This window comes from Dendrobates tinctorius, unplaced genomic scaffold (genome assembly GCF_039654945.1).
Source record: "Dendrobates tinctorius isolate UK_male_01 unplaced genomic scaffold, ASM3965494v1 ptg000372l, whole genome shotgun sequence".
NCBI classification, from domain to species: domain Eukaryota; kingdom Metazoa; phylum Chordata; class Amphibia; order Anura; family Dendrobatidae; genus Dendrobates; species Dendrobates tinctorius.
Window position 1 is genome coordinate 367757 of NW_027362038.1, and position 26822 is coordinate 394578.

At 40.4% G+C, this 26822-nt stretch overlaps 1 pseudogene; it reads left to right on the forward strand.

The window, feature by feature from the left end:
- The first annotated feature begins 830 nt into the window (after nucleotides 1-830).
- Nucleotides 831-2202, forward strand: LOC141075810 (uncharacterized; annotated as a pseudogene).
- Nucleotides 2203-26822: the final 24620 nt, after the last annotated feature.

Genomic DNA, 26822 nt, shown 5'->3' on the forward strand with positions numbered 1-26822 from the left:
GAGTAGCCGAATCCGAAGCCTCCCATCTGGGAAATGCTACATCAAGAGGCAAAGCCCCTTGGACATTGGTGTGCGCCAATTCACGAGCACTAGGGACAGCGCTAGTACTGGGCATTGTTCCCTGAGTTGGAGACATTTCACCAGAAGCGCTATTTGTCCTTCTTGTTGTACTGGTCCTTGTGTGTGAGGATGGACCAGAATCACTGCTCATTTCTGAGCTATCACTGTCGCTGCTACTAAAGCCCTCGAAATCCACATCGCCATCTGACACTGCACTTTCTTCACTGTCAGAACATAAAAGTGCATAAGCCTCCTCTGCACTATAATACTGACGGGACATTTTATTCGTTTTTATTTATTTATTTTTTTCCGGAAAAAGAAAACTCTGACATGACTGATGTGACATGACCCAATTATTGGGGAGACAATTGAGAAAAGCCTAATTCTTTATCTTAATCCTAACTTTAGCCTAACAGTAACCCTAATTATAGCATTAAGTGTAATCTGCCTTATCTGTTTTTCTATTGACAGATGATGGACCTGAGTGGGGACTTGTTTTTTCTGAGATGAGAATTGGTATTATTTTTGCCTACATAACACTGATTGGTTTCTTTTTATTTGATATTTGGGAGGCAGAATGAACAAACAGTTGAACACCACACACTACTGGTTCATCCAACAAGGTTTTCTATTAGACTGTGAACTGTCATTGTCTTGGTAAATAATTAAAGTTTTTTTACATAGCTTGCTATTTTTATGGACAGTTTAAGTAGAAATGTTCAAAAATATAAAACTCAAGGATATTTTATTAAAAAATAATAACTGTTTTTTATCTTAGCAGATGACTGTACCAGGAGATCAGAGGGACAGCCGACATCTTCAAGTTTTAAATCTGATGATCTTGAAATCCTACAAGATACAACTGAAGTGATTGCCAGTACTCCAGATATACCATCATCCATTCACAGCAAAGATCTGTCATCTGATCCTATGAAACAGGTCCCATCTTCTGATTCATTACTGACTACTAAGGAAAATCAAAGTCACAAAAGAGGCAATAAAAAACAAACTGCACCTAAAGCAAAGAAGTCATTCTCATGTTCAGAATGTGGGAAATGTTTTAACAAGAAATCTCATTTTGTTACTCACCAGAGAACTCACACAGGGGAGAAACCTTTTTCATGTTCTGAATGTGGGAAATGTTTTCACTGGAAATCACAATTGGTTTATCACCATAGAACTCACACAGGGGAGAAGCCTTTTTCCTGTTCAGAATGTGGGAAATGTTTTAACCAGAAATCAGATTTGGTTTATCACCATAGAACTCACACAGGGGAGAAGCCTTTTTCCTGTTCAGAATGTGGGAAATGTTTTGCACATAAATCACATTTTGTTAATCACCAGAGAACACACACAGGGGAGAAACCTTTTTCATGTTCTGAATGTGGGAAATGTTTTAGCCAGAAAGCGATTCTTGTTAGACATCAGAGCATTCACATGGGGGAGAAGCTTTTTTCCTGTTCAGAATGTGGGAAATGTTTTAATCGGAAATCAGATTTGGTTAATCACCATAGAACTCACACGGGGGAGAAGCCTTTTTCCTGTTCAGAATGTGGGAAATGTTTTAACCTGAAATCACAATTGGTTAATCACCAAAGAACTCATACAGGGGAGAAACCTTTTTCATGTTCAGAATGTGGGAAAACTTTTAACCAGAAATGTCATCTTATTAGTCACCAGAGAACTCACACAGGGGAGAAGCCTTTTTCCTGTTCAGAATGTGGGAAATGTTTTAACTGGAATTCACAATTGGTTAATCACCAAAGAACTCACACAGGGGAGAAACCTTTTTCATGTTCAGAATGTGGGAAATGTTTTAACCAGAAAGGGAATCTTGATGAACACCAAAGAACTCACACAGGAGAGAAGCCTGTTTGATGTTCAGAATGTGGGAAATGTTTTAAATGGAAAATAGATCTTGATCGCCATCAAAGAACGCACACAGGGGAGAAGCCTTTTTCCTGTTCAGAATGTGAGAAATGTTTTAACCGGAAAGCGCTTCTTGTTAGTCATCAGATACCTCACACAGAGGAGAAGCCATTTTCATTTTCTTCATGTGGGAAATATTTTACTTGGAAATCAACTGTGAATAAACATCAGAGACATCACATAGGGGAGAAGACTTTTTTATGTTCATAGTGTTGGAATAGTTTTAACCAAAATTGAATCTTCTTAAATGGGTTGTCTCTTGTCATTCCTCATGTTTGCTGACAAAAGGATAAAACTAAGCTTTATTAATTCCAAATGTAAAACTGTACCCATAATTCACCCCCTGAAGATTAGTTAATAGGTGACTAATAGAAAAAACATGTACCCCACATCTCAGTATATAGGTAGAGGTGACGTATACACACTCACTCTCCAAGCCTCTCATTTCTATGGGTTTCATCGTCCTCACCAAAGGCGACTCATCAGGAGACTATTTAATATTGATCTATATTCAAGTGAGACTAGACAAAAAAAACTAAAATCCTGTATCATGTTATCCGAAACAGTCAGAAAACTAGCCCCATATTGGCAGATCCCAGACCTCAAACTATATACTGTGTAAGTTTATAAGACCCTCCAGTGTCAGGAATAGATAGTATGTGAAAATACATTATAATTCTTGTGTTTTTCTCCTATAGGGACTGCCCTAGTTTGGTAATGTAACTGCTGATAATTAGTAGTGCAGACAAATTGTCCTAGACTAAACTCAGTCTTCAGACGGCCCAATATGTACCACTCAGGGAAAACTTACCTGCTCCAAAGATCATTAGCAGCTTCTAACTAATGGCCATGCTGCGGTCTGTCAGGGAACGAGTGCAATATCGGTATAAAGACTAGGGATATGTGCAGTCATAATGTCTGGGAGATCTGTGCCATTATTTAGTATGAATATGGAAATTATCTCTGAAAGGTAAGTGTTCCCTGAGTGGTATATACGGTATTGTCACATACTATCTATTCCTGACACTGGAGTGGCTTATAAACTTACACAGTATATAGTCTGAGGTCTGGGGTCGCCCAATATGGGGCTAGTTTTCTGACTGTTTCGGATAACATGATACATGATTTTAGGGTTTTCTTCGTCTAGTCCCGCTTGAATATAGTTCAGTATTAAATAGTCTCCTGATGAATGATTGATGAATCCAATGAATATTTATTTCTCTTAAGTAGCGGCACACGTGACCGCCGGCAGCAGCAGGAAGCCGGGGGCTGACACTGCGCGCTACTGAAGAGCAATGAATAGTCACCCCGATCTCCAATGAACAGTCCCGGTAAGTACTCCGGCAGCTGTGCTCTGCTTGTGAGCAACGCATGACGTCCCTGCCATGTGCTGCTTACAAGCATAAAGCAGTTACTGACACCGGAGCAGGATGCAGCGAGGGAGCGCCGGGTAGGTAAGTGTAATTTTATTTTTTAAAGTTTTCTGATGGTGCCATGCATACTAGGATGGGGGTGGGGGAAAATGGGATGGGGCTATGCGTACCAGGATGAGATGGGGGCCCTGCATATTAATATAGGGATGAGGGCGATCATTCCTGCCAGGATAAGGATGAGGGATCCATGCATACCAGGATAGGGATGAGGGGGCCTTGTGTATCAGGATGGGGGTGAGGCGACCATATATACCAGGATGGGGGATACTAAGCACATATTTGACCACATTTTTTGCAATAACCCCTTTACTCCCAAGGGTGGTTTGCATGTTAATGCCCGGGCCAATTTTTACAATTCTGACCACTGTCCCTTTCTGAGGTAATAACTGGTGAACGCTTCCATGGATTCTGGTGATTTTGACATTGTTTTCTCATGACATATTGTACTTCATGTTAGTGGTAAAATTTCATTCATATAACTTGCGTTTATTTGTGAAAAAAACAAAAAATAAAAAAACTCATACTCAGCTGGCGTGCCGGCTCCACTTCAGCGGTGTCGAGACTCACTGTCCCGGGGCTTATGTGAGGTTCTCACATCACACGAGCCCTGCGCCCAATCAGCGGCAGCTTCACTGTTCCTTTCTTCGGATGTATTGAACATCAACATGAAGCCAGGGCTGCGGCTGCTCTCTAACGGCCTCATGATGCTTGATTTGTCTGAAGGTGGGGACAGTGACGTCAGCGCTGATTGGGCACAGGGCTCACATGACGTAAAAACCTCAAAAGAGACCCAAGAACGCAAGTGCCGACACCGCTGAGACGGTGCCAGCATGGGAGGTTTGTGTATATGTTTTTATTGTAACAGGACCAAACATGAGGAATGAGAAGGGGATGTCCAACTAGTTGTCAACCTTTTTATCAAAAATCCCACACAGGGAAAAGTCATTATTATACCGAGAGTGTGAGAAATGAATTACAGGAAAATCGTATTTTGTTGACCTTCAAAAATAACTCAGACGGGGAGAACCTATATATATTATTCACAAATTGTACAAAAACATGATGCACGCGGCGTGCGTTCAAGGATGGAATATTATATGGGAGTTTTATAGGATAAATTCAAGGTGAGAATATTATATGGGAGTTTTATAGGATAAATTCAGGGTGAGAATATTATATGGGAGTTTTATAGGATAAATTCAAGGTGAGAATATTATATGGGAGTTTTATAGGATAAATTCAAGGTGAGAATATTATATGGGAGTTTTATAGGATAAATTCAAGGTGAGAATATTATATGGGAGTTTTATAGGATAAATTCAAGGTTAGAATATTATATGGGAGTTTTATAGGATAAATTCAAGGTGAGAATATTATATGGGAGTTTTATAGAATAAATTCAAGGTGAGAATATTATATGGGAGATTTATAGGATAAATTCAAGGTGAGAATATTATATGGGAGTTTTATAGGATAAATTCTAGGTGAGAATGTTATATGGGAGTTTTATAGGATAAATTCAAGGTGAGAATATTATATGGGAGTTTTATAGGATAAATTCTAGGTGAGAATATTATATGGGAGATTTATAGGATAAATTCAAGGTGAGAATATTATATGGGAGATTTATAGGATAAATTCAAGGTGAGAATATTATATGGGAGATTTATAGAATAAATTCAAGGTGAGAATATTATATGGGAGTTTTATAGAATAAATTCAAGGTGAGAATATTATATGGGAGTTTTATAGGATAAATTCAAGGTGAGAATATTATATGGGAGTTTTATAGGATAAATTCAAGGTGAGAATATTATATGGGAGTTTTATAGAATAAATTCATGGTGAGAATATTATATGGGAGTTTTATAGGATAAATTCAAGGTGAGAATATTATATGGGAGTTTTATAGGATAAATTCAAGGTGAGAATATTATATGGGAGTTTTATAGAATAAATTCTAGGTGAGAATGTTATATGGGAGTTTTATAGGATAAATTCAAGGTGAGAATATTATATGGGAGTTTTATAGGATAAATTCAAGGTGAGAATATTATATGGGAGTTTTATAGGATAAATTCAAGGTGAGAATATTATATGGGAGTTTTATAGAATAAATTCAAGGTGAGAATATTATATGGGAGTTTTATAGAATAAATTCAAGGTGAGAATATTATATGGGAGTTTTATAGAATAAATTCAAGGTGAGAATATTATATGGGAGTTTTATAGGATAAATTCAAGGTGAGAATATTATATGGGAGTTTTATAGGATAAATTCAAGGTGAGAATATTATATGGGAGTTTTATAGGATAAATTCAAGGTGAGAATATTATACGGGAGTTTTATAGGATAAATTCAAGGTGAGAATATTATATGGGAGTTTTATAGGATAAATTCAAGGTGAGAATATTATATGGGAGTTTTATAGAATAAATTCAAGGTGAGAATATTATATGGGAGTTTTATAGAATAAATTCAAGGTGAGACTATTATATGGGAGTTTTATAGGATAAATTCAAGGTGAGAATATTATATGGGAGTTTTATAGGATAAATTCAAGGTGAGAATATTATATGGGAGTTTTATAGGATAAATTCAAGGTGAGAATATTATATGGGAGTTTTATAGAATAAATTCAAGGTGAGAATATTATATGGGAGTTTTATAGAATAAATTCAAGGTGAGACTATTATATGGGAGTTTTATAGGATAAATTCAAGGTGAGAATATTATATGGGAGTTTTATAGGATAAATTCAAGGTGAGAATATTATATGGGAGTTTTATAGAATAAATTCAAGGTGAGAATATTATATGGGAGTTTTATAGAATAAATTCAAGGTGAGAATATTATATGGGAGTTTTATAGAATAAATTCAAGGTGAGAATATTATATGGGAGTTTTATAGTATAAATTCAAGGTGAGAATATTATATGGGAGTTTTATAGGATAAACTCATGGTGAGAATATTATATGGGAGTTTTATAGGATAAATTCAAGGTGAGAATATTATATGGGAGTTTTATAGAATAAATTCAAGGTGAGAATATTATATGGGAGTTTTATAGAATAAATTCAAGGTGAGAATATTATATGGGAGTTTTATAGGATAAATTCAAGGTGAGAATATTATATGGGAGTTTTATAGAATAAATTCAAGGTGAGACTATTATATGGGAGTTTTATAGGATAAATTCAAGGTGAGAATATTATATGGGAGATTTATAGGATAAATTCAAGGTGAGAATATTATATGGGAGTTTTATAGGATAAATTCAAGGTGAGAATATTATATGGGAGTTTTATAGGATAAATTCAAGGTGAGAATATTATATGGGAGTTTTATAGGATAAATTCAAGGTGAGAATATTATATGGGCGTTTTATAGGATAAATTCAAGGTGAGAATATTATATGGGAGTTTTATAGGATAAATTCAAGGTGAGAATATTATATGGGAGTTTTATAGGATAAATTCAAGGTGAGAATATTATATGGGAGTTTTATAGGATAAATTCAAGGTGAGAATATAATATGGGAGTTTTATAGGATAAATTCAAGGTGAGAATATTATATGGGAGATTTATAGAATAAACCAAATACCAACAGAAAATAAACGACCCAAAACAAACATTTATCAGTAAAAATAACTCCTCTTCATTAGGTAAAGTATAAAATAATTGCACCATTTTCCGATACCCGTCACATCTCCATTTTTCATGATCTCGGGTTGGGGGAAGGCTTATTTTTTGTGTGCCGAGCTGACGTTTTTAATACCATTTTGGTGCAGATACGATCTTTTGATCGCCCGTTATTGCATTTTAATGCAAGGTTGCAGCGATCGAAAACCTAATTCTGGCGTTTTGACTTTTTTCTTGTTACGCCGTTTAGCGATCGGGTTAATTCTTTTTTTATATTGATAGATCAAGTGATTCAGAATGCGACAATACCAAATATGTATATGTCTTATTTTCTTTGAAACAAACATTTTTGGGCCAATATACCATGACGGCACCAAAAATCATGAAGAGATACAGTATGAGAATAAAATATCAAATTTTATTGAAAAAACATTAAAAATATTTAAAAAAATTACAAAAATGCCCAACAGGAGGCGCTCAAAACATTCATGCCATTAGTTATTATAGTCGCACAGACAAATGTGAATCCTTGCACATAAGTAATTATATATAATTTCCAACAGGAGTGTAATATCTCTATAAATGTAGAGAATATTCACACCACAGTATTAAAAAACACATTGAATATAAATCAGGCCTGATATATGTAACTTAATTAAATAACCTCAGTGTCAAAATAACTGAATATATCGTGACTGAAAAAAAATACTTTGTGGAAATAATCTGTGACAACACTACAGGCAGCTCACTCTGAATGTAATAGAGACCACATTAAATGGCGCCTGAGTGATGGTAACCCAGTCTGATATATGCTGCAGGTAAAAGTAAATGACCTCAATGTCAGCACGATTAACTAATATCACGGCTGAAAAAGTACTAGAGGATTGCTGCATAAATCCACAAAGGTTCAACATAAAGGTAAAAAAGGTAATACCTATGAAAACGCTGATGCCGGGTCTCTGGTGAATGTGAATGACGCGACCTCCCTCACCCCAACGCGTGTTTCGCATTAGCGTCTTCCGGGGGCGTGTCTATGTGGTGGGTCTTGTGTGTTTAAATATACCCAGGAACCAATCAGAGAGCATCATAAGGTAATGAAGGCGTGAACTATCTGTGACATCACGAAACACCTCTCATGGCGCATGCCTAGATCTGCCCTGATGTAGGAATCACTTCCCAATGATGCGCTCCCTTAGACTCCAAGCTGACATGCATGAGGTGTAAGTGTGGAGCACTCATGGAAGCCAGCACCAATGCCTAAACTGTGCAGGCGCACCTAGTGCTCGAGACACAGTGATCACAAAAAGATTGTGTGTAATAAAGTTACTAAATAGAGGGGTTTATAAGTTTCATAGATAATGATTTTATTAAAGGAATAATATATTATAATTATTAAAGTGTAAAAGTGCCTATAGTGCAAGTATTATAAAATGAACTAGAACCGCAGTATAATGACTTGGAATTCATCTTTATTCCTTTACCATGAATGTGATAATTCTATAATGTTATATATTCAATAGTGTTTATGGTGCAAAGATAGTCACAAGGAGGAGTGGAATGGTCACAGAAAAAAACTAACACCCTATATCAATAATTAGAATGATCACAGGGAAATTCCAATACAAATATTCCACGCAGCAAAAAAAGGAAGAAAAAGAAAAAATGAAAGGAAAAAATTGGGTAGAAAGGAGACTAGAAAAACCTAGTAATAGAATTCACACTTATCTAAGCATGCTCTCACAGCATCTACCAAAACCCTGATGAAAGGATGTAACAATTAGACTAATGATTCCATCAAATGCAGAATAGGAATAATAATACAAAACATATAATAAAGCTGGAATCCCTGAAAAGCAGGCCAAAAGGATATCAAATATAGCCAAGATATCGTCCTGTACATTGGAATGAGCATGCACAATACACAGAGTAATTAATAGTCCACATAGTATAATTCTTCTTCCCTCAACGATTCTTCTTATAACAGGAAAGGTCTCCTCTAAAGTGTGGAATATCCCAATGGAAGAGATCATATGGAAGAAAGGGAACAGATAGGAACAAGCACAGGCATAAGGAAAGCCAAATAAAATAAACCCCACCCCATAAAGAGATGCCGCAAACAATAGATCTCTACAAAAAAGAGGCAAAACCTACATTTTCGTTAAGGCCCAACGGACTCCTCGTGCCCGGCCGATGTATGCATTGGCTTTCTATTTGGGCAAGGATCTTAGATAGATCTCCCCCTCTGATATCCAAAACAACTTGATCTGTTCCCTTAATCATCAAACCACTTGCATTACATTGATGGTAACGTTTAAAATGCCTAGGCAAGGTTTTCAAAAGCGAGTCATCTGGAATGTTCTTGGCTTTTTCAATGTCCCTCACATGCTCACGGGTTCTGATCTTACGTTCACGTGTGGTAAGACCCTCCTAGATCTTCCCATACGGACACTGGGCATGATAGATAACACCCTGGGAGGAACAATTGATATGCCTTCTTATTTCAAAAGTTTTGGACCCATCCTGATTCTGAAAAGTGCTTGTTTTTACCAAATTAAGACATCCCTTGCAAATACCACATGGGAAAAAACAGGGTTTACCCGTATTTTTCTTTGCTCTTTTTTTATTAGTTTCTGAAACGTAGTGGCTATGCACCAAGATGTCCTTCAAACTTTTAGATCCTCTGGCCACAAAATTCGGGGTAGATGGAAGTAATTGCTTCAGAATCGGATCTATTAGGAAAGTGTGCCAATGTTTATGGACTATCTCCGCGAGACCTTTCCATTGGCCATTAAAAGTAGAGATAAAACGTACCGTATCCATGTTTGATGATTCTTATTTGTGGATTGCCCATAGAGAAGTTGGTCCCTGCTCATTTTTGAAGCTCTCGAATATCCCCGCTTAATTGATCTCTTGCTGTAGCCTCTTTCTAGAAATCTTCTGACAAGATCTTCAGACTGTTTTTCAAATGCTTGATCATGTGAGCAAATTCTTTTTGCCCGAAGGAATTGACCAATCGGTATTCCATTTATCTTAGATCTCGGATGTGAAGATTGTGCCAGCAAAAAGGAATTAGTTGTTGTTTGCTTACGAAAAATATCGGTATTCAGATGACCGTCAGGAGAGGCAGGAATAAAAATATCTAGAAATTCCAGACTTCTTCCATATTTAAAGGTTTCACATTGATCTCAGTTTGATTGAGCCTGTCAATAAGAGCACATAATTCATTATATATGAAATTTATAAACCCCTCTTTTTAGTAATTTTATTAGACACAATCTTTTTGTGATCACTGTATCTCGAACACTAGGTGCGCCTGCACAGTTTAGGCATTGGTGCTCGCTTCTATGAGTGCTCCACCTCTTGCATGTCCGCTTGGAGTCAAAGGGAGCACATCATTGGGAAGTGACTCATACATCAGGGCAGATCTAGACATGCGCCATAAGAGGTGTTTCGTGATGTCACAGAAAGTTCACGCCTTCATTACCTTATGATGCTCTCTGATTGGTTCCTGGGTATATTTAAACCCGGAAGGCCCACCACATAGACACTCCCTGGAAGAAGCTAGTGCGAAACACGTGTTGGGGTGAGGGAGGTCGCGTCATTCACATTCACCAGAGACCTGCAGTTTTCATAGGTATTACCCTTTTTTACCTTTATGTTGAACCTTTGTGGATTTATGCAGCAATCCTCTAGTACTTTCTCAGCCGTGATATTATTTAATCGTGCTGACATTGAGGTCATTTACTTTTACCTGCAGCATATATCAGACTGGGTTACCTTCATTCAGGTGCAATTTAATGTGGGTCTCTATTGTCAGCGTCGGGATTTTTTCTCTAGTCCCCAACCTCGGGTAGAGCTCAGGTGGAGCTTCTCTTACCTAGGAACCTAGGAGTGGAGAAATAAAACGAGAGACTCAGGTTGCTTGTCTATCAAGTAAATCTTTATTAAAGGGGCAGGCTTGATCTTTTATAGCAAACCAGAAAAGGAAATGGAGAAATATGGACAATTCCGTAACATTGTGTAACCATTGGCAAAATACAGATAAGATTGTACAATAATTGGCAAGAAAGATAAGTTATATAATGATATGTCAACTATATCATGAGTTATGAGATATAATTTAATTAGAGGTGACGGGAACATGTGGGGGTTTTGGCATTTCCCTTATGTCAATTTAACATTTCGTGGAACCATATCCTGTTAGTGCTTTTTGGCCAAGAAGATACTTGGCCTCGGCATATTTAGACATTATTGAAATATAGAAGGGGGAATTTGGAGCTGACCACTGGCAAAAGCATCTAACCACGTAGACAGATGATAACAATTAAAATGGTGTCATGGGTTACGAAGTTGTTTTTCTGATATTTTTCGAGACTTTAGAGAACTAAGATTAACCATTTCTTTAACAACTCCCCTCTTTTTTATCTGTCTACCTACCTCTATCTGCCCTTGCCTTTTTCCAAGGCCTGCAAGATAACCCTACTTCAAAAAATACACGGCTTGTCCTATGTATATCATGGGACACCAGTCCTGCTGTGTATCCATTCAGATTATACTTGAGAATCAGACCTCCTTTCCCTACTTCTCTTCTACTTATTGCCCTATCTCAGAGGAATACAGACTTTATTAGGGGGGTTATGTCTGTCTTGTGTGTAATATGTTAAGATATAGCGAATACATATTTATTGTAATACATGGTAACGTATATTTTGATATATTAGTATATATGTATTCTTATATCTTTATTCATCAGTGTTAGTCATTTAAAATCCATAAAGAATGTAATCTTCATTGTTGTAGTTCTTTGTAAAGTTCTTGTCTTTGGCTTTGTTCAGACCAGCGGTTTTCCACAATGCAGACAATCAGCCAGGTCTACTGCAGTTTGCTTGTTGCAGAATGTACATTCACGCTGAACGGTGGTTATGAAGGTCGTCAGCACTTGGGTTTGCTTGATCTCTGAATCACTACGTTTACCTGGAAAACATTTACAATTTGAGCCAATAATTTTCTTTATGAGTAAAACAAATATTCTTATCATTACTGCAAGAACCAATATCACAAAAACTGCTTGAATTAGGAAATGAATTATTCCTGATATCCATCCCCTATCCCTTTAAACAAATTCAAAGGATTTAACCATGCGAGCCATTCAGGGAGGGGCAGGTCCTCCAGGGAATTAACCTTCCGTATTCCTTCCTTTATTAGCCTAGCTTGTTCTATGTCATGAGTGACTCTCATCAGTCCGGACGGATCTATATAGTGACAGCAGGCGGGTCCCACTACCTGACAGAATCCCCCTTGAGATGCTGTGAGATAGTCGAGCACCATAGAGTGTTGGTTGGTTATGACAATTAGCTGCCTCATATAAGCAGATCCTACATTGATGGCATCAAATAAATACTCAGTCACATTATCAAAGATATCACCCAATTCTTCTATCATCTGAGCATTTCTTATAGTTCCGAACATAACTCCCAGAGGACCAGTGAGGACCATTCCGGTCTTAAGATACCATGGAGTGTGCATTAAATGCTTGGGTGGCTAGGAGAAGGTGCACTACGCTTTGCTATCATGTGACCAGGGACATTTTTATAAGGGAAGTCCTTTTCATCCCATACCCAGGTGGCCGGCTCTAACCTAGCCAGTGTACATGCTCCTTCAGCTCCTTTAGGAATCCACCTATACACATTACTCCCACAGACTATATAAACTCCCTTCGGTAATTCAAACTGAAATTCATTAAGAAAAGCTATTGCTATTGAAACCAACCGGGTGGTGTCAGTGTAGAGGCACCAGGAGTTCTCCAGATCTGTAGTGACTGCCCTATAATATCGTAATGGCTGACATTCTGGGTCTGTATTAATGCTTATGGACATCTCAGCTGCTCCATCTCCATACTGACCTCCTCCAGTTTCTTCATCTACATGAACCGCCTCTCTTGCCGTACATTGTGCTGTATTACCATAAAGGAAGAAATGATTCCTTGTCCAATTAGTATCATGTAGGAATCGTTCTAAACACACTTGGTCACTACAAATTTGCTTATCTCCCAGGGAAAAAGGAGTTTTTACTGCAAAACTAAGTTTTAGCTCCTGATCTGTCACCTTTCCTATATAATTTTTATCAGTAGCCTTGTTTCCCCAGTTTCCATCATATTCCTTAAATTCAAACAAATTGATTGGTCGCTTATTTACAGGTTCCTGTTTTCTGGTAAGATTTATTTGGAACCACGGCTGTTGTCCAACCAGTAATAGACAAGGCAGCAGAAGTTTGACTCTGCTGCTCAGCCAGATTGAGGGCCCGCATTTCCCAACACTTTCCTCTGAACAGCTCCTCTTCTGTCAATGGAGTTACGAAATATGGCATAGTTTTTGCAGCAATGGGAGCATGTGAACAGATCCAACAGTTGGATAAATTTCGGACTTGGGCAATATAGCTATGGTACTGGACAAATTTATTAGCCCACAGTTTTGACACGTCATTATCCCATGGTTTAAAGACATCATTATCTTTTTTACATTGAATAGATAATATTACAGTGAGAAACAAGAATGGATAGTACTTCCCAAATTCCATTCTTTTAGTTCCTGTAAAATTTCTTGCAGCGAGACGTGTGTGGGCGTGATCAGCTGGACTTGATAGGGTCCCTCAAAGTGAGGATCTAGACTTTTCCTCAGGTGCTTTCGCGTCACCACCCAGTCACCAGGCTTAAGGTCATACGAATTTGCTGCAACACCTGTTGCAATGCTCCCACATAGGCCGTCATATTTGAATGAGAGGCCTGCATCTGCCGGGGAAAGTACAATCCTGTCTTGGGAGGGCTCCCAAACAATACCTCATATGGACTCAAACTTGTCTTTCGGTTGGGAGTTACCCTAACAGTGTACAATGCAATGGGAAGACACTCAGTCCATGGTTTACCTGTTTCTGCCATTGCTTTCTGAATTTTCAATTTCAGTGTACCATTTAACCCTTCCACCCTGCCACTGCTCTGAGGATGATAGGGAGTGTGAAATGATTGCTCCATTCCTAAGGCTCGGGTGATTCCTTGGCACACCTGTGAAGTGAAATAACTACCTTGGTCACTTTCAATTACCTCTGGCACTCCAAATCTGCAAACAACTTCTGACAACAGCTTTTTAACCACGGTGCGTGCATTTGCATGAGCACAGGGCCATGCGTCTGGCCAGTTGGAAAAAAGATCCACACATACCAGCACATATTCATAGTTGCCTATTCTTGGAAGCTGAATTAAATCAATCTGCAGTCGCTGAAAAGGGTACAATGGCCTGGGGGTGCACTTTGGTGGCACCTTCACCGTTTTCCCCTACATTATGGCATGCACAGATTACACATCCCTGTACGAATTTTGCAGCTGCATAATGGAACCCTGGTGCGACCCAACTTGCTTTTACCTGGCTTACCATTCCATCCTTGGATTGGAGTGTTAATCCATGGGAGAGGGAGCACACTATAGGGAACAATGCCCTGGGCAAGCAATACCTACCGTCCGCTCTCCACAATCCATCTTCTTCCTTCACACCTGCGTACCTTTGCCATTCTTCCTTTTCTGGTGCAGAGGCCTGGTCTTGCAGGCTCTGGAGTAATTGAAGATCCACCTCCCCTGACACCTGTACAGTGTATGTTCCTGCGGGAAGAGGGAACAAAGCAACCTTGGCTGCAATATCAGCTCGGTTGTTGCCTTCGGCTTCCTTAGTGCGCTCCTTAGTGTGAGCTTGCACTTTCACTATAGCAACTTTTTTTGGCAGCTCCAATGCTCTAAGGAGCTGGGCCACCAAATCTGCATTTTTAATGGGCTTACCAGAGGAACCAACAAGCTTTCTGCTCTTCCATATGGGACCATAATCATGGCAGATGCCAAATGCATAGCGGCTATCTGTGAAAGTATTTTCTGTCAAATGTTCAGCGATTACACACGCCTCAGCGAGTGCTTTCAATTCAGCTTCTTGAGTAGACATCCTAGACATCCTAGAAGGCAAAGCTTTACTTTGTACCACCTTATGTTGATCAACCACGGAATAACCTGCATAAGGTACTTCATCTTGGTAAATCTGTGACAAATCTACATAAAACTCTTGATCTACATTAGGGATTGGTGTCTCTTGCACATTGGCAAGTAGCCATGTTAAAATTACAGTATACCCTTAGCATGTCCCCCCCCAATTCATGACAAAGCAAATGGAAGTGGAGGTCATAATTTGGGATTTCTAGAGCCGAGGCTGAGAGAATGGCCTACTTCAAGTTCTTGAACCCCTCTTTTGCTTCCGGGGTCAGTTGGCATGGCTTCTCTACAGTAGCTGGTCAGCCCCAGGAATATACTCAGTGGCAGATGGAAGTGAGCTCCATTGCTTGGCTTATGGCTTTTTCTATGCAATGACCTAAGAAAAGAACTTTTTCCTTTGCTAATTGCAGTTACCTCTTGACACCTTACATCCTTCATGGTACAAAAATATTAACAAGGAAGCTGTTTCCATTAGACATACAGGACCTGTTTGATCTCTCTGCTCAGGGGATATCGTCTAATACGTACCGGTACAGTTCCTGGCTTCAATCTAATGAATACTGGCACTATCCTAAACCCACATCTGTTTTATCTTTTACCCATAGTGCAGCTGCTATCTGCTCGAGCATCTGCAGTATTTCCTCATCTTGCTCAACCTGTTGGTTTTCCTGTTCTTCTAACTGCATCATGGACATCACCGTGGATAGTGCTTCTTCCGATAAAGGGCCTGAAACAGTAATTCCCTTTTTCCCAAACTTAATGATTGCATTGACAGCATTCAAAATATCAGCGCCTATCAAGTTCAGCGGACATTTCTCTGAAACTAACAATTGGGCACATAAGTCAGTAGTCTGAGCTATTCACACATTCATGGGTTCTGTTTCATACAAAGGATGAACCATTCCTCCTGCTCCTAATCCCTGTACCATCTTCCCTGTCATGAATTGTTGTGGCATATCCTTTTTCTTATATATTCTAGTACGGCTCACCCCCAATCAATCAGGCATTTTATTTGTTGGAGGAAGATTTAATTGTGTGATAGTGATTGGACCATCCTGTGGGGGAACCGCTATTCTTGTTTCCACTTCTCCGGGTCTGTTCTCCCCTCTTTCCTTTTCTTCTCTCCCCCTGTGATGTATACCTGCCGCCTGCACCACAGTTTTCACAGCATTAATAAATGCATCCGGAGGTGTATTCACCATAACAGGAGTCGCCTTCTGCTGCTTCTTCACTTTCCTATTGGTAATCTGGTCCTCTATCCCCTGAACATGGGAAGGGATTGTATATACATTCTGGCCGTACTCTCATCACTTCTGTTCTCAGATCTTCCTTCAGTCCTATCAGTAACATATTTTTACAAATCTGGCTTCTCTGGGGTTTTTCAAATCATAGTTATGAGGTGTAAGGGTTGTCTGCAAGTGAAATGTAAAATGTTTCCTCATTTCTCCCCTCCGTAGGAATTGCTTGGGGCTGTTCCTTACCGGAGTGCAGAGACTGTCTGTGAACCCCTGTGGCGACCCAAGGGTAATAAGTATAGAGGAGAAGCATCATATACAAGTCAGCTAGTTTGCATCTGCGGAGACACGGGGATCAGTCCTCCCCCCGTGTTTGGCACCTATGGGACCCCTGGCTGATGGTATATCACCAGGGTCTACCAGAGATGGGGCGTATAGAATTATACAGATGTTAAGGCTGCAGACAGAAATCTCCTGTCAGCACATAACTTCGCTCTTTGGGCTGCTTAACCCCTTACCTACAAATGACGTAATATTCCGTCCATGTGACCATGGACCTAATTACCATGGACGGAATATTACGTCATCGCGATCAGCGGCGCCCACGTGGTGAGCGCCGCTGATCGCGGCCGAGTGTCAGCTAATTATCATAGCTGACACCCGGCACAATGTGTCAGGGGCGGTCACGGACCGCCCCCGACACGTTAACCCCTTGCACACCGCAATCAAACACGATCGCGGTGTACCGGGGTTAAAGGGAAGCATCGGCAGGGAGGGGGCTCCCTCCGTGCTTCCCTGAGCCCCCCACGGCAGCGCAATGTGCAGCGCTGCTGCGGGGGACTCCTTTCCTGCAGGTCCCCGGATCCAATATGGCGACGGGGACCTCCGGGGGCCTGCAGGAAGCTGGCTTCCTCAGTGCCTGCAAAGCGCAGGCATGAGGAAGCCTGTGCAGTGCCTGTGACAGATCGCTGATCTGTCACAGTGATCTGTGATGTGACAGATCAGCGATCTGTCACAGGACAGTGATGTCCCCCCTGGGACATTGTAATAAAGTTAAAAAAAAATAAAAAAAAAGTGTAAAAATAATTAAAAAAAAATCGCCAAATAAATTAAAAAAAAAAAAAAAATATTCCCCAATAAATTCATTTTTTGGAAATAAAAAAGAAAAACAAACAATAAAAGTACACATATTTGGAATCGCCGCGTCCGTAACGACCCGCCCTATAAAACTGTCCCAATAGTTAACCCCTTAAGCGAACCCCTTAAAAAATAAAAACAAAAAACGAAGCAAAAAATAATGATTTATTATCATACCGCCGAACAAAAAGTGCAATAACGCGCGATCAAAAAGACGCATATAAATATCCATGGTACCGCTGAAAACGTCATCTTGTCCCGCAAAAAACGAGCCACCATACAGCATCATCAGCGAAAAAATAAAAAAGTTATAGCTCGCAGAATAAAGTGATGCAAAAATAATTATTTTTTATATAAAATTGTTTTCATTGCATAAAAGTGCCAAAACATAAAAAAACGACCTAAATGAGGTATCGCTGTAACCGTACTGACCCGAAGAATAAAACCGCCTTATAAATTTTACCACACCCGGAACGGCGTAAACGCACCACCCAAAGGAAATTCATGAAACACTGGTTTTTGTAAATTCTGCGTCCCAAAAAACGAAATAAAAAGCGATCAAAAAATGTCACATGCCCAAACATGATACCAATAAAAGCGTCAACTCGTCCCGCAAAAAATAAGACCTCACATGACTCGGTGGGTCAAAATATGGAAAAATTATAGCTCTCAATATGTGGTCAAACATAAAAACCGCCATAAATAGTAAATCAAACCCCCCGTTATCACCCCCTTAGTTAGGGAAAAATAATAAAATTAAAAAAATGTATTTATTTCCATTTTCCCATTAGGGTTAGGGCTAGGGTTAGGGCTCAGATTAGGGTTAGGGCTAGGGTTAGGGCTAGGGTTAGGGCTAGGGTTGGGGTTAGGGCTATGGTTAGGGTTAGAATTGGGGGTTTCCACTATTTGCGCACATCAGGTGCTCTCCAAACGCAACATGGCATCTGATCTCAATTCCAGCCAATTCTGTGTTGAAAAAGTCAAATGGTGCTCCTTCCCTTCCAAGCTCTGCCATGCACCCAAACAGTGTTTTACCCCCTCATATGGGGTATCAGCCTACTCAGGACAATTTGTAAAACAACTTTTGGGGTCCTATTTCTCCTGTTGCCCTTAGGAAAATAAAAATTTGGGGGCAAAAATATCATTTCTGTGGAAAAAAATTTTTTTGTTATTTTCACGCCTGGGCGTTATAAACTTCTGTGAAGCACTTGGGGGTTCAAAGTTCTCACCACATATCTAGATAAGTTCCTTAGGGGGTCTAGTTTCCAAAATGGGGTCACTTGTGGGGGGTTTCCACTGTTTAGGTACATCAGGGGCTCTCCAAATGCGACATGGCGTCCGATCAAAATTCCAGCCAATTTTGCATTGAAAAAGTCAAACGGCGCTCCTTCCCTTCTGAGCTCTGCCATGCGCCGAAACAGTGGTTCCCCCCCACATATCAGGTATCAGCATGCTCAGGACAAATTGCACAATAATTTTTGCAGTCCAATTTCTCCTGTTACACTTGGTAAAATAAAAAAAATTGAACCTGAAATAATTTTTTTTGTGAAAAAAAGTTAAATGTTAATTTTTTTTAAATATTCAAAAAATTCCTGTGACGCACCTGAAGGGTTAATAAACTCCTTGAATGTGGTTTTAAGCACCTTAAGGGGTGCAGTTTTTAGAATGTTGTCACTTTTGGGTATTTTCTATCATATAGACCCCTCAAAGTGGCTTCAAATGTGATGTGGTCCGTAAAAATAAAATGGTGTTGCAAAAATGAGAGATCGCTGGTCAACTTTTAACCCTTATATCTTACTAACAAACAAAAATTTTGGTTCCAAAATTGTGCTGATGTAAAGTAAACATGTGGGAAATGTTACTTATTAACTTTTTTGTGTGCCATATCTCTGTGATTTAAGGGCATAAAAATTCAAAGTTGGAAAATTGCGGAATTTTCAAAATTTTCGCCAAATTTCCCTTTTTCTCATAAATAAATGCAAGTTATATGAATGAAATTTTACCACTAACATGAAGTACAATATGTCACGAGAAAACAATGTCAGAATCACCGGGATCCATGGAAGCGTTTCAGAGTTATGACCTCATAAAGGGACAGTGGTCAGAATTGTAAAAATTGGCCCGGGAGTTAACGTGCAAACCACCCTTGGTAGTGAAGGGGTTAAGGGGGGCCGGTCTCATTCCCTCCGCTACTACAGGGGTGGAGGGAGCTGTGGAAACACAGACTGATCTTGGGAAGGGGAGCAGCCTGTGTGTGGAGACGCTGCAGATTGCCTGACATACATTCTCTCATTCTAACTTCAGCACACTTAGTATTAACTTCATCATTCATCATAACTTCTTAGTAATAACTTCATCATTCTTAGTAATAAAACAGACCATCTCATTCAGAGGTTCTGATCCACGCTGCAACTTGCACACCATAATCACATTTTCCAATCCACACAGCATGATCCTTACTTAAACACTCATCGTATCTCTCAGCATCCAAACATCCATTCCTTGGCACTTCTGCCTTTTCAAGAATTGTCAGCGGTATTGTTAACTGCTTCATAATCCTGCAGGTCCTTTATCTTATATCTCGGATCCGTAGTCTGCCCTGACCTGGTGTGCCTAGCACCCATAACAGCTGTCAAGGGTAGCGACCCCTGTCTTCAGCCCTGTTATGTATTAGCCGGATCCCACTGGTCTACCTACAATAGCCAGCAATCCCACTATCAAAGCAATAACCTGAACCGCAGCTCTCTGTTCTGTCCTAATGCTGATACATACTCTCCCAAATAATCAGACAGATTACTGTCAACAACACAGCTCCAAACACAAGCGCTATATACTCCTCATACATCTGGATCTGAGCCCTTACTAGACTCTGAATATGGAAGGTCTATTCCTGAATCCACTCCGGGTTCAATAAGATAATATTCGTGCGTGATATTATCTTGCCACCTTGGCATATACCCTCTAGAGTCCAATACATCTACCCAGCTTTTGAACAATGCATATGACAAGAATATACTCTGCGCCTATACTGGTGAACTGAACACAGACCCTTATCACACAGCATATGGTACACACATGGTAAGCATCTGTCTGACACTTCAATCACATCTATACACGCAGTACTTCTGTACTCTCCCGCTCCCCGCATCTTATCAAAAATGCTCTAGTGCCAATGGACAAAAACATGAATCGCATCTATTTGTAGAAACTCTTGCTTGGTTCACTATATCCTCTAATTAGCGTCCTATCTGAGTACCGGGTTACATACAAAAAACATTTACATTCCCATAGATTGTCTTCACGTGATTTTCCCTCTTCACTACAAACTCCCACCCAGGACCTTCCTGTAAATTTTTCAAGTAGCAACTAACTAGAGAGTTTTATCTTACTCACTGCTTTGAGTAAGAAAACTATTTTATACACTGAGCACCCATCATTTATCAAATTTCCTTTGATAATCCTTTAATTTTATTTTTGCAGATTCACACCAAACAATCAACCAATTCTTATCATTTTACTACTTACCAACTGGATTCTGTCCCTTGTAGGACTGCAACTACTGGTAACATTTGAGTCACTAAGAGAGATTTCCCTACTCTCACTCAAAGGGGCGCAGGGAGCTGCGGACACAGACTGTCGCTGTAAAGGAGGGGCTGCTGCTCGTCCCTGCGCTATTTGATTTCTCCCTCTCCTACTTTGGGCGAACTCCCTCTAGTCATCATTCTTATCAGTATTAAAATATGGATCATGCTGCTCAGCTGTTCTCATCCATGCGGCCACTTGCTCCTCATAACCATATTTCTTAATCCATTTATCATGTTCTCTGCTAAATCGCTTCCATCTCTCAATCTCAACAGCGCAGCTTAGTGCTCCACAACACAGACATAGCAACATATCAGGACAGCATTATCAGTACTACTTATCAATTAACATTTGACAAGGCATCAACAAACAAAAGAAGAATAAAAGTTAGAACAAATATAAACCAAGTATAGCAAAGCAGCAAAGCAGGATCAAGACAATTTGATTGCAATATTTTCAATATTAACAAACACTGATATCATTACAAACAGAAAGACAGGAACCTTTGTTATAGATACAGACAAAACAAATGAAAAATCATCGCACTTCATCCTGAAACAAAACAATTGTTAACAGCACTTTTGGTCTATTGCCCGGTCTTTACTTTGCAACAACATTAAGCACATAATATTAGAATGTTAAGATGGTTAGTATTTTTAGACAGATGAACAAGTGCAAATATGCAACAACAGACAAAGACACAAAAACAAAATAGATTAAAGCAAAGAGACAAAAATAAAATAAACCTAAATCTTTTAAATTTTGTTACCCGAGGGGATTCCCATTCAAAGATCCAGACAGACTGACCTACCTACCTTGCCTGAGGGAGACAAGAAAGGATGCGAGCAAAAATGCTCTCCCTGACAAAAGCAAGGCAATCTTTTTCAGTCCAAATCGATAGTTAAAAGGGAATGCAATCCCGCTGTGGGCCTCCAAGTTGTCAGTGTCAGGATTTCTTTTCTAGTCACCAACCTCAGGTAAAGCTCACTTAGAGCTTCTCTTACCTAGGATCCTAGGAGTGGAGAAATAAAAAGAGAGACACAGGTTGCTTGTCTTTCAAGTTAATCTCCTTTATTGGGAGGGTCAGGGTAGATCTTTTATAGCTCATCAGAAGAGGAAATGAACAAATATGGACAATTCCGTAATATTGTGTAACAATTAACAAAAATGGCGGAGAGCTTACACAATAACTGGCAAGAATGATAGTTATATAACAAGATGTCAACTGTATCATGTATCATAAGATATATTTAATTGGAGGTAATGGGAGTTTTTGGCATTTCCCTTTTATTAATTTAATAGTTCATGGAACCATATCCTGTTGGCCAGGAAATGGATTTGGCCTCAACATATCTAGACATTTATTATGAGAGAGATTTGGAACTGACCACTGGCAGAATTATCTAACCACGTAGACAGATGATAAAAATTAAAATGGTGTCATGGGTTACAAGTTGTTTTTCAGTTATTTTTCTAGAATTTAGAGAACTAGGATTAACCATTTCTTTGACACAATTGACTGTACGGAACCACAGATGGGTGAGTCTGAAGAGCTGTTCACACATTCTATCATGAATTCATCAAAAGTGTACTCAAAAGCTTCACAGAGTCAAGAGGAGGAAATCTGCACCGATGCCCATTTATTTAGCTGGATCCGGGGCAGAACGAAGTATGGTCTGAACAGCATCCTGACCCTCATCAGCAGACGCTTACCCCTGGGGGAGATGGTCCTGATGAGACTCAGATATCTGAGGCTCATATGGATTGTACTGTGCTGTCAGGGCAAGAAGAGGAGGAGGGTGACTCCAATGGCGAGGAATGTGATAACACAGAGGATGATGATGATGAGGTGATAGATCCCAGTTGGTGTGAACATAGAGACACACAGCTGAGTAGGTCATCTGAGGAAGATGAGGTTAGGTTGCGCTGTACATCGCAAACACGCAGTGAGGCAGCCACGACGAGCGATGCATCCTCAGCCACAACTGTGCCTCTGACCAGCAGCGTCCATGGGTCTGCAGTTTGCAGAGGTGGCAAGGGTTGCCTATTCTGGGCCTTTTTTGACACTGCAAATTATGAGCCAACTCATGTAATCTGCCAACTTTGCAAAAAAAAAAAAACTGAGCCAAGGTAAAAAGTGCAATAATTTGACTACTTGTATGAAATTTCACATGCGCAATCAACACAAGGGCTTTAAAAGTGAACCTGTAAATTATAGGCCAGTAAGTCTAACCTCTATTGTTGGCAAAATATTTGAAGGGTTTCTGAGGGATGTTATTCTGGATTATCTCAATGAGAATAACTGTGTAACGCCATATCAGCATGGGGTTTTGAGGAATCGCTCATGTCAAACCAATCTAATCAGTTTTATGAAGAGGTAAGCTATAGGCTGGAACAAGGTGAGTCATTGGATGTGGTATATCTTGATTTTTCCAAAGCGTTTGATACCGTGCCACACAAGAGGTTGGCACACAAAATGAGAATGCTGGGTCAGGGGGAAAATGTGTGTGAATGGGTAACAGGCTTAGTGATAGAAAGCAGAGGGTAGTTATAAACGGTATATTTTCTAACTGGGTCGCTGTGACCAGTGGGGTACCACAGGGGTTGGTGTGGGACCTATTCTAATCAACATATTTAGTAACAATCTGGTAGAAGGTTTACACAGTAAAATATCGATATTTGCAGATGATGCAAAACTATGTAAAGCAGTCAATACAAGAGAAGATAGTATTCTGCTACAGATGGATCTGGATAGGTTGGAAAGCTGGGCCGAAAGGTGGCAGATGCAGTTTAGCAATGATACATGTAAGGTTATACACATGGGAAGGAGTCCATATCACTATTACACACTGAACGGGAAACCACTGGGTAAATCTGACATGGAGAAGGACTTGGGGATCCTAGTTAATGATAAACTTACCTGGAGTAGCCAGTGCCAGGCAGCGACTTCCAAGGCAAACAGGATCATGGGGTGCATTAAAAGAGATCTGGATACACATGATGAGAGCATTATACTGCCTCTGTGCAAATCTCTGGTTAGACCGCACATGGAGTACTGGTACAGTTTTGGACACCGGTGCTCAGGAAGAATATAATGGAACTAGAGCGAGTACAAAGGAGGGCAACAAAATTAATAAAGGGGATGTGGGAACTACAATACCCAGAGAGATTAGCAAAATTAGGATTATTTAGTCTAGAAAAAAAACAACTGAGGGGCGATCTAATAACCATGTATAAGTATTTAAGGGGACAATACAATCACTCCGAGGATCTGTTTATACTAAGGAAGGTGACGGTCACAAGGGGGTATTCTCTGCGTCTGGAGGAGAAAAGGTTTTTCCACCAACATAGAAAAGGATTATTTACTGTTAGGGCAGGGAGAATCTGGAATTCCTTGCCTGAGGAGGTGGTAAAGGCGAACTCAGTCAAGCGGTTCAAGAGAGGCCTGGATGTCTTCCTGGAGCGCAACAATATTGTATCTTACAGTTATTAGGTTCTTTAGAAGGACGTAGATCTGGGGATTTATTCTGATGGAATATAGGCTGAACTGGATGGACAAAAATCTTCTTTTTAACTATGTTAGCATGCTTTATTGTGGGAATTCAATTGCACAAAAATGCGGACCAGCGGACATCAACAACCATCAGCCGCCCCATCAATCACATCTGCTGCTTCCTCCTCCTCGGTTACTGTATCAACTATTGAGACACAGGTCTTCAACCACAAAACCTCAAGTTCTGTACTTGCTCCAGTCACGCTGACTGAGATGCCGCCTTCAGATGTAACGGAACCGGACAAGCCTAGATTTTGACTGATCAAAGAGAACGATCACACCACAAGTTTCTCAAACCACAGTAACATCTCCGCTTGCAACTCTCTCACGGTCCAGCAGTTTGTCTGGTTCACCGTTCTCCGCCCTCTCTCAGCACTGCAGCTAGCCCATGGTTCCGCAGTTGTGGTCACATAAAAGATAGCTTTGTCATGCGTAGGAGGAAATAAAGAGGTTGAACTCCACCATCTCCAATTTGTTGGCCACAGAAATGCTGCCTTTCTGCCTGATACAGACAGTTTACGAAATCTCATAGCCGTCGCAGTCCCCCAGTACCAATTACCCAGTAGTCATTACTTTTCTAAGAAAGCTGTGCCTGTGCTACACCAGCATGTCGCAGACATCACCCATTCCATGACAAAATCGCTGTCTGCTAGAGTGCATTTCATCACAGACACTTGGACGAGTAAGTATGGCCAAGGGGGTTACATCTCGCTGACTGAGCACTGGGTGACTCTACTGGCTGTGGGAACAGGTGCTGCTCCACAAGTCTTGGAATCCCCAAGGTTTGCAGGACAAACCTCTACATTTAACACTTCCTCCACTGCTTTTGCCTCCTCTATCACCTCTAGGGCCTCCACCTGTGCCCTCAACCTCTGCCTTAATGAGACACACGTTCCAAGTGCGGAGCAGACCCCCACCACCTCCGTACTGCACAACATGGGCTCTCTGCAATCAGGCAGTCTTAAAATTGATATGTCTTGGAGATTGCAGTCATACAGCTGAAGAGTTGTGGACAGTTCTCCAGGCTCAGTGTGATCAATGGCTGTCTCCGCTGAACCTGCATGCAGGGAAGGTGATAACGGTGCAAACTTGGTGGCGGCCCTACAGCAAGGCAAGCCCACACACGTGCCTTGCATGGCTCATGTCCTCAACTTGGTGGTACAGCGTATTCTCCACCACTATTCTGGCCTGGGTGAACTGCTCAAGAAGGCACGTAAGCTGTGTGCTCATTTCTGCTGTTCACACCCCTCTCCTCATCGAATTCCACTGTGCACGTTGGAGCAACTGTAGCAGCAGCAACAAGCCCTGACGCAGTATGTCATGTCATATAGCCTGGGCCAACGCAGTATGGACCTGGCGCATGTCACATTTACAGAGTGCGCACAGATTAAGGACTTCTGAACCCTTCTGCACAGTTTCAAAATGGCTACTGAGATAGTTCTCACTGATGCCGCCATCATCAGCATCACTATTCCGGTCATATATATGCTGGAGAAGACATTGAACAGCCTGCGGGAAGAGATGGTGGTCCCAGAAGAGGAGGAAGCAGAGGCGGATGCAGAAGGGATAATACTGTCTCTAAGTTCAAGACTGTCACCACACAGGTGGGTGCCAAGGGAGGGTGGATTACTGTGATCGAGTGGGGGTGGTGATAGACACGCTGTTATCGAAGGTGCAAGATCCAAGGAACAAATGGAGGAGAAAGAGGTGATGGGCGAGCAACTGTAAGATGAAGAGGATAATACTTCCCTCTCTGTTATTCGTGGTTGGAGGGATGGGACGGAGGAAATGAGCCTCATTGTTACCCAGCCACCAACACAGCATGGGCTTTGGGCTTAGACCTCATGGTAGAGCCCGACATATGAGTGCCTTCTTGCTACACTATCTGCAACATGATCCCCGTATAGTTATGGTACGGAATAATGCTGACTACTGGGTTGCCACTTTCTTAGATCCACGTTATAAAACCAAATTTTGCCAGACGATCCCCGCCCTAGAAAGGGAACAGCGAATGCTGGAGTATTGAAACACGCTTTTACACAACCTTAAGAGAGCTTTTCCCTAAGACAGCAGTGAAGCACACAGTTCGAATCGTGGTTGTAGACTTCCAACCTCTGGACCGTCAATTCTTCAATGCCAAAATATTAGCAGCAGCAGCAGTGGTGGAAGTAGAAGAAGCAATTTCTGTAAGTCCTTTGACACTTTTTTAGGCCAACGCATGACGTG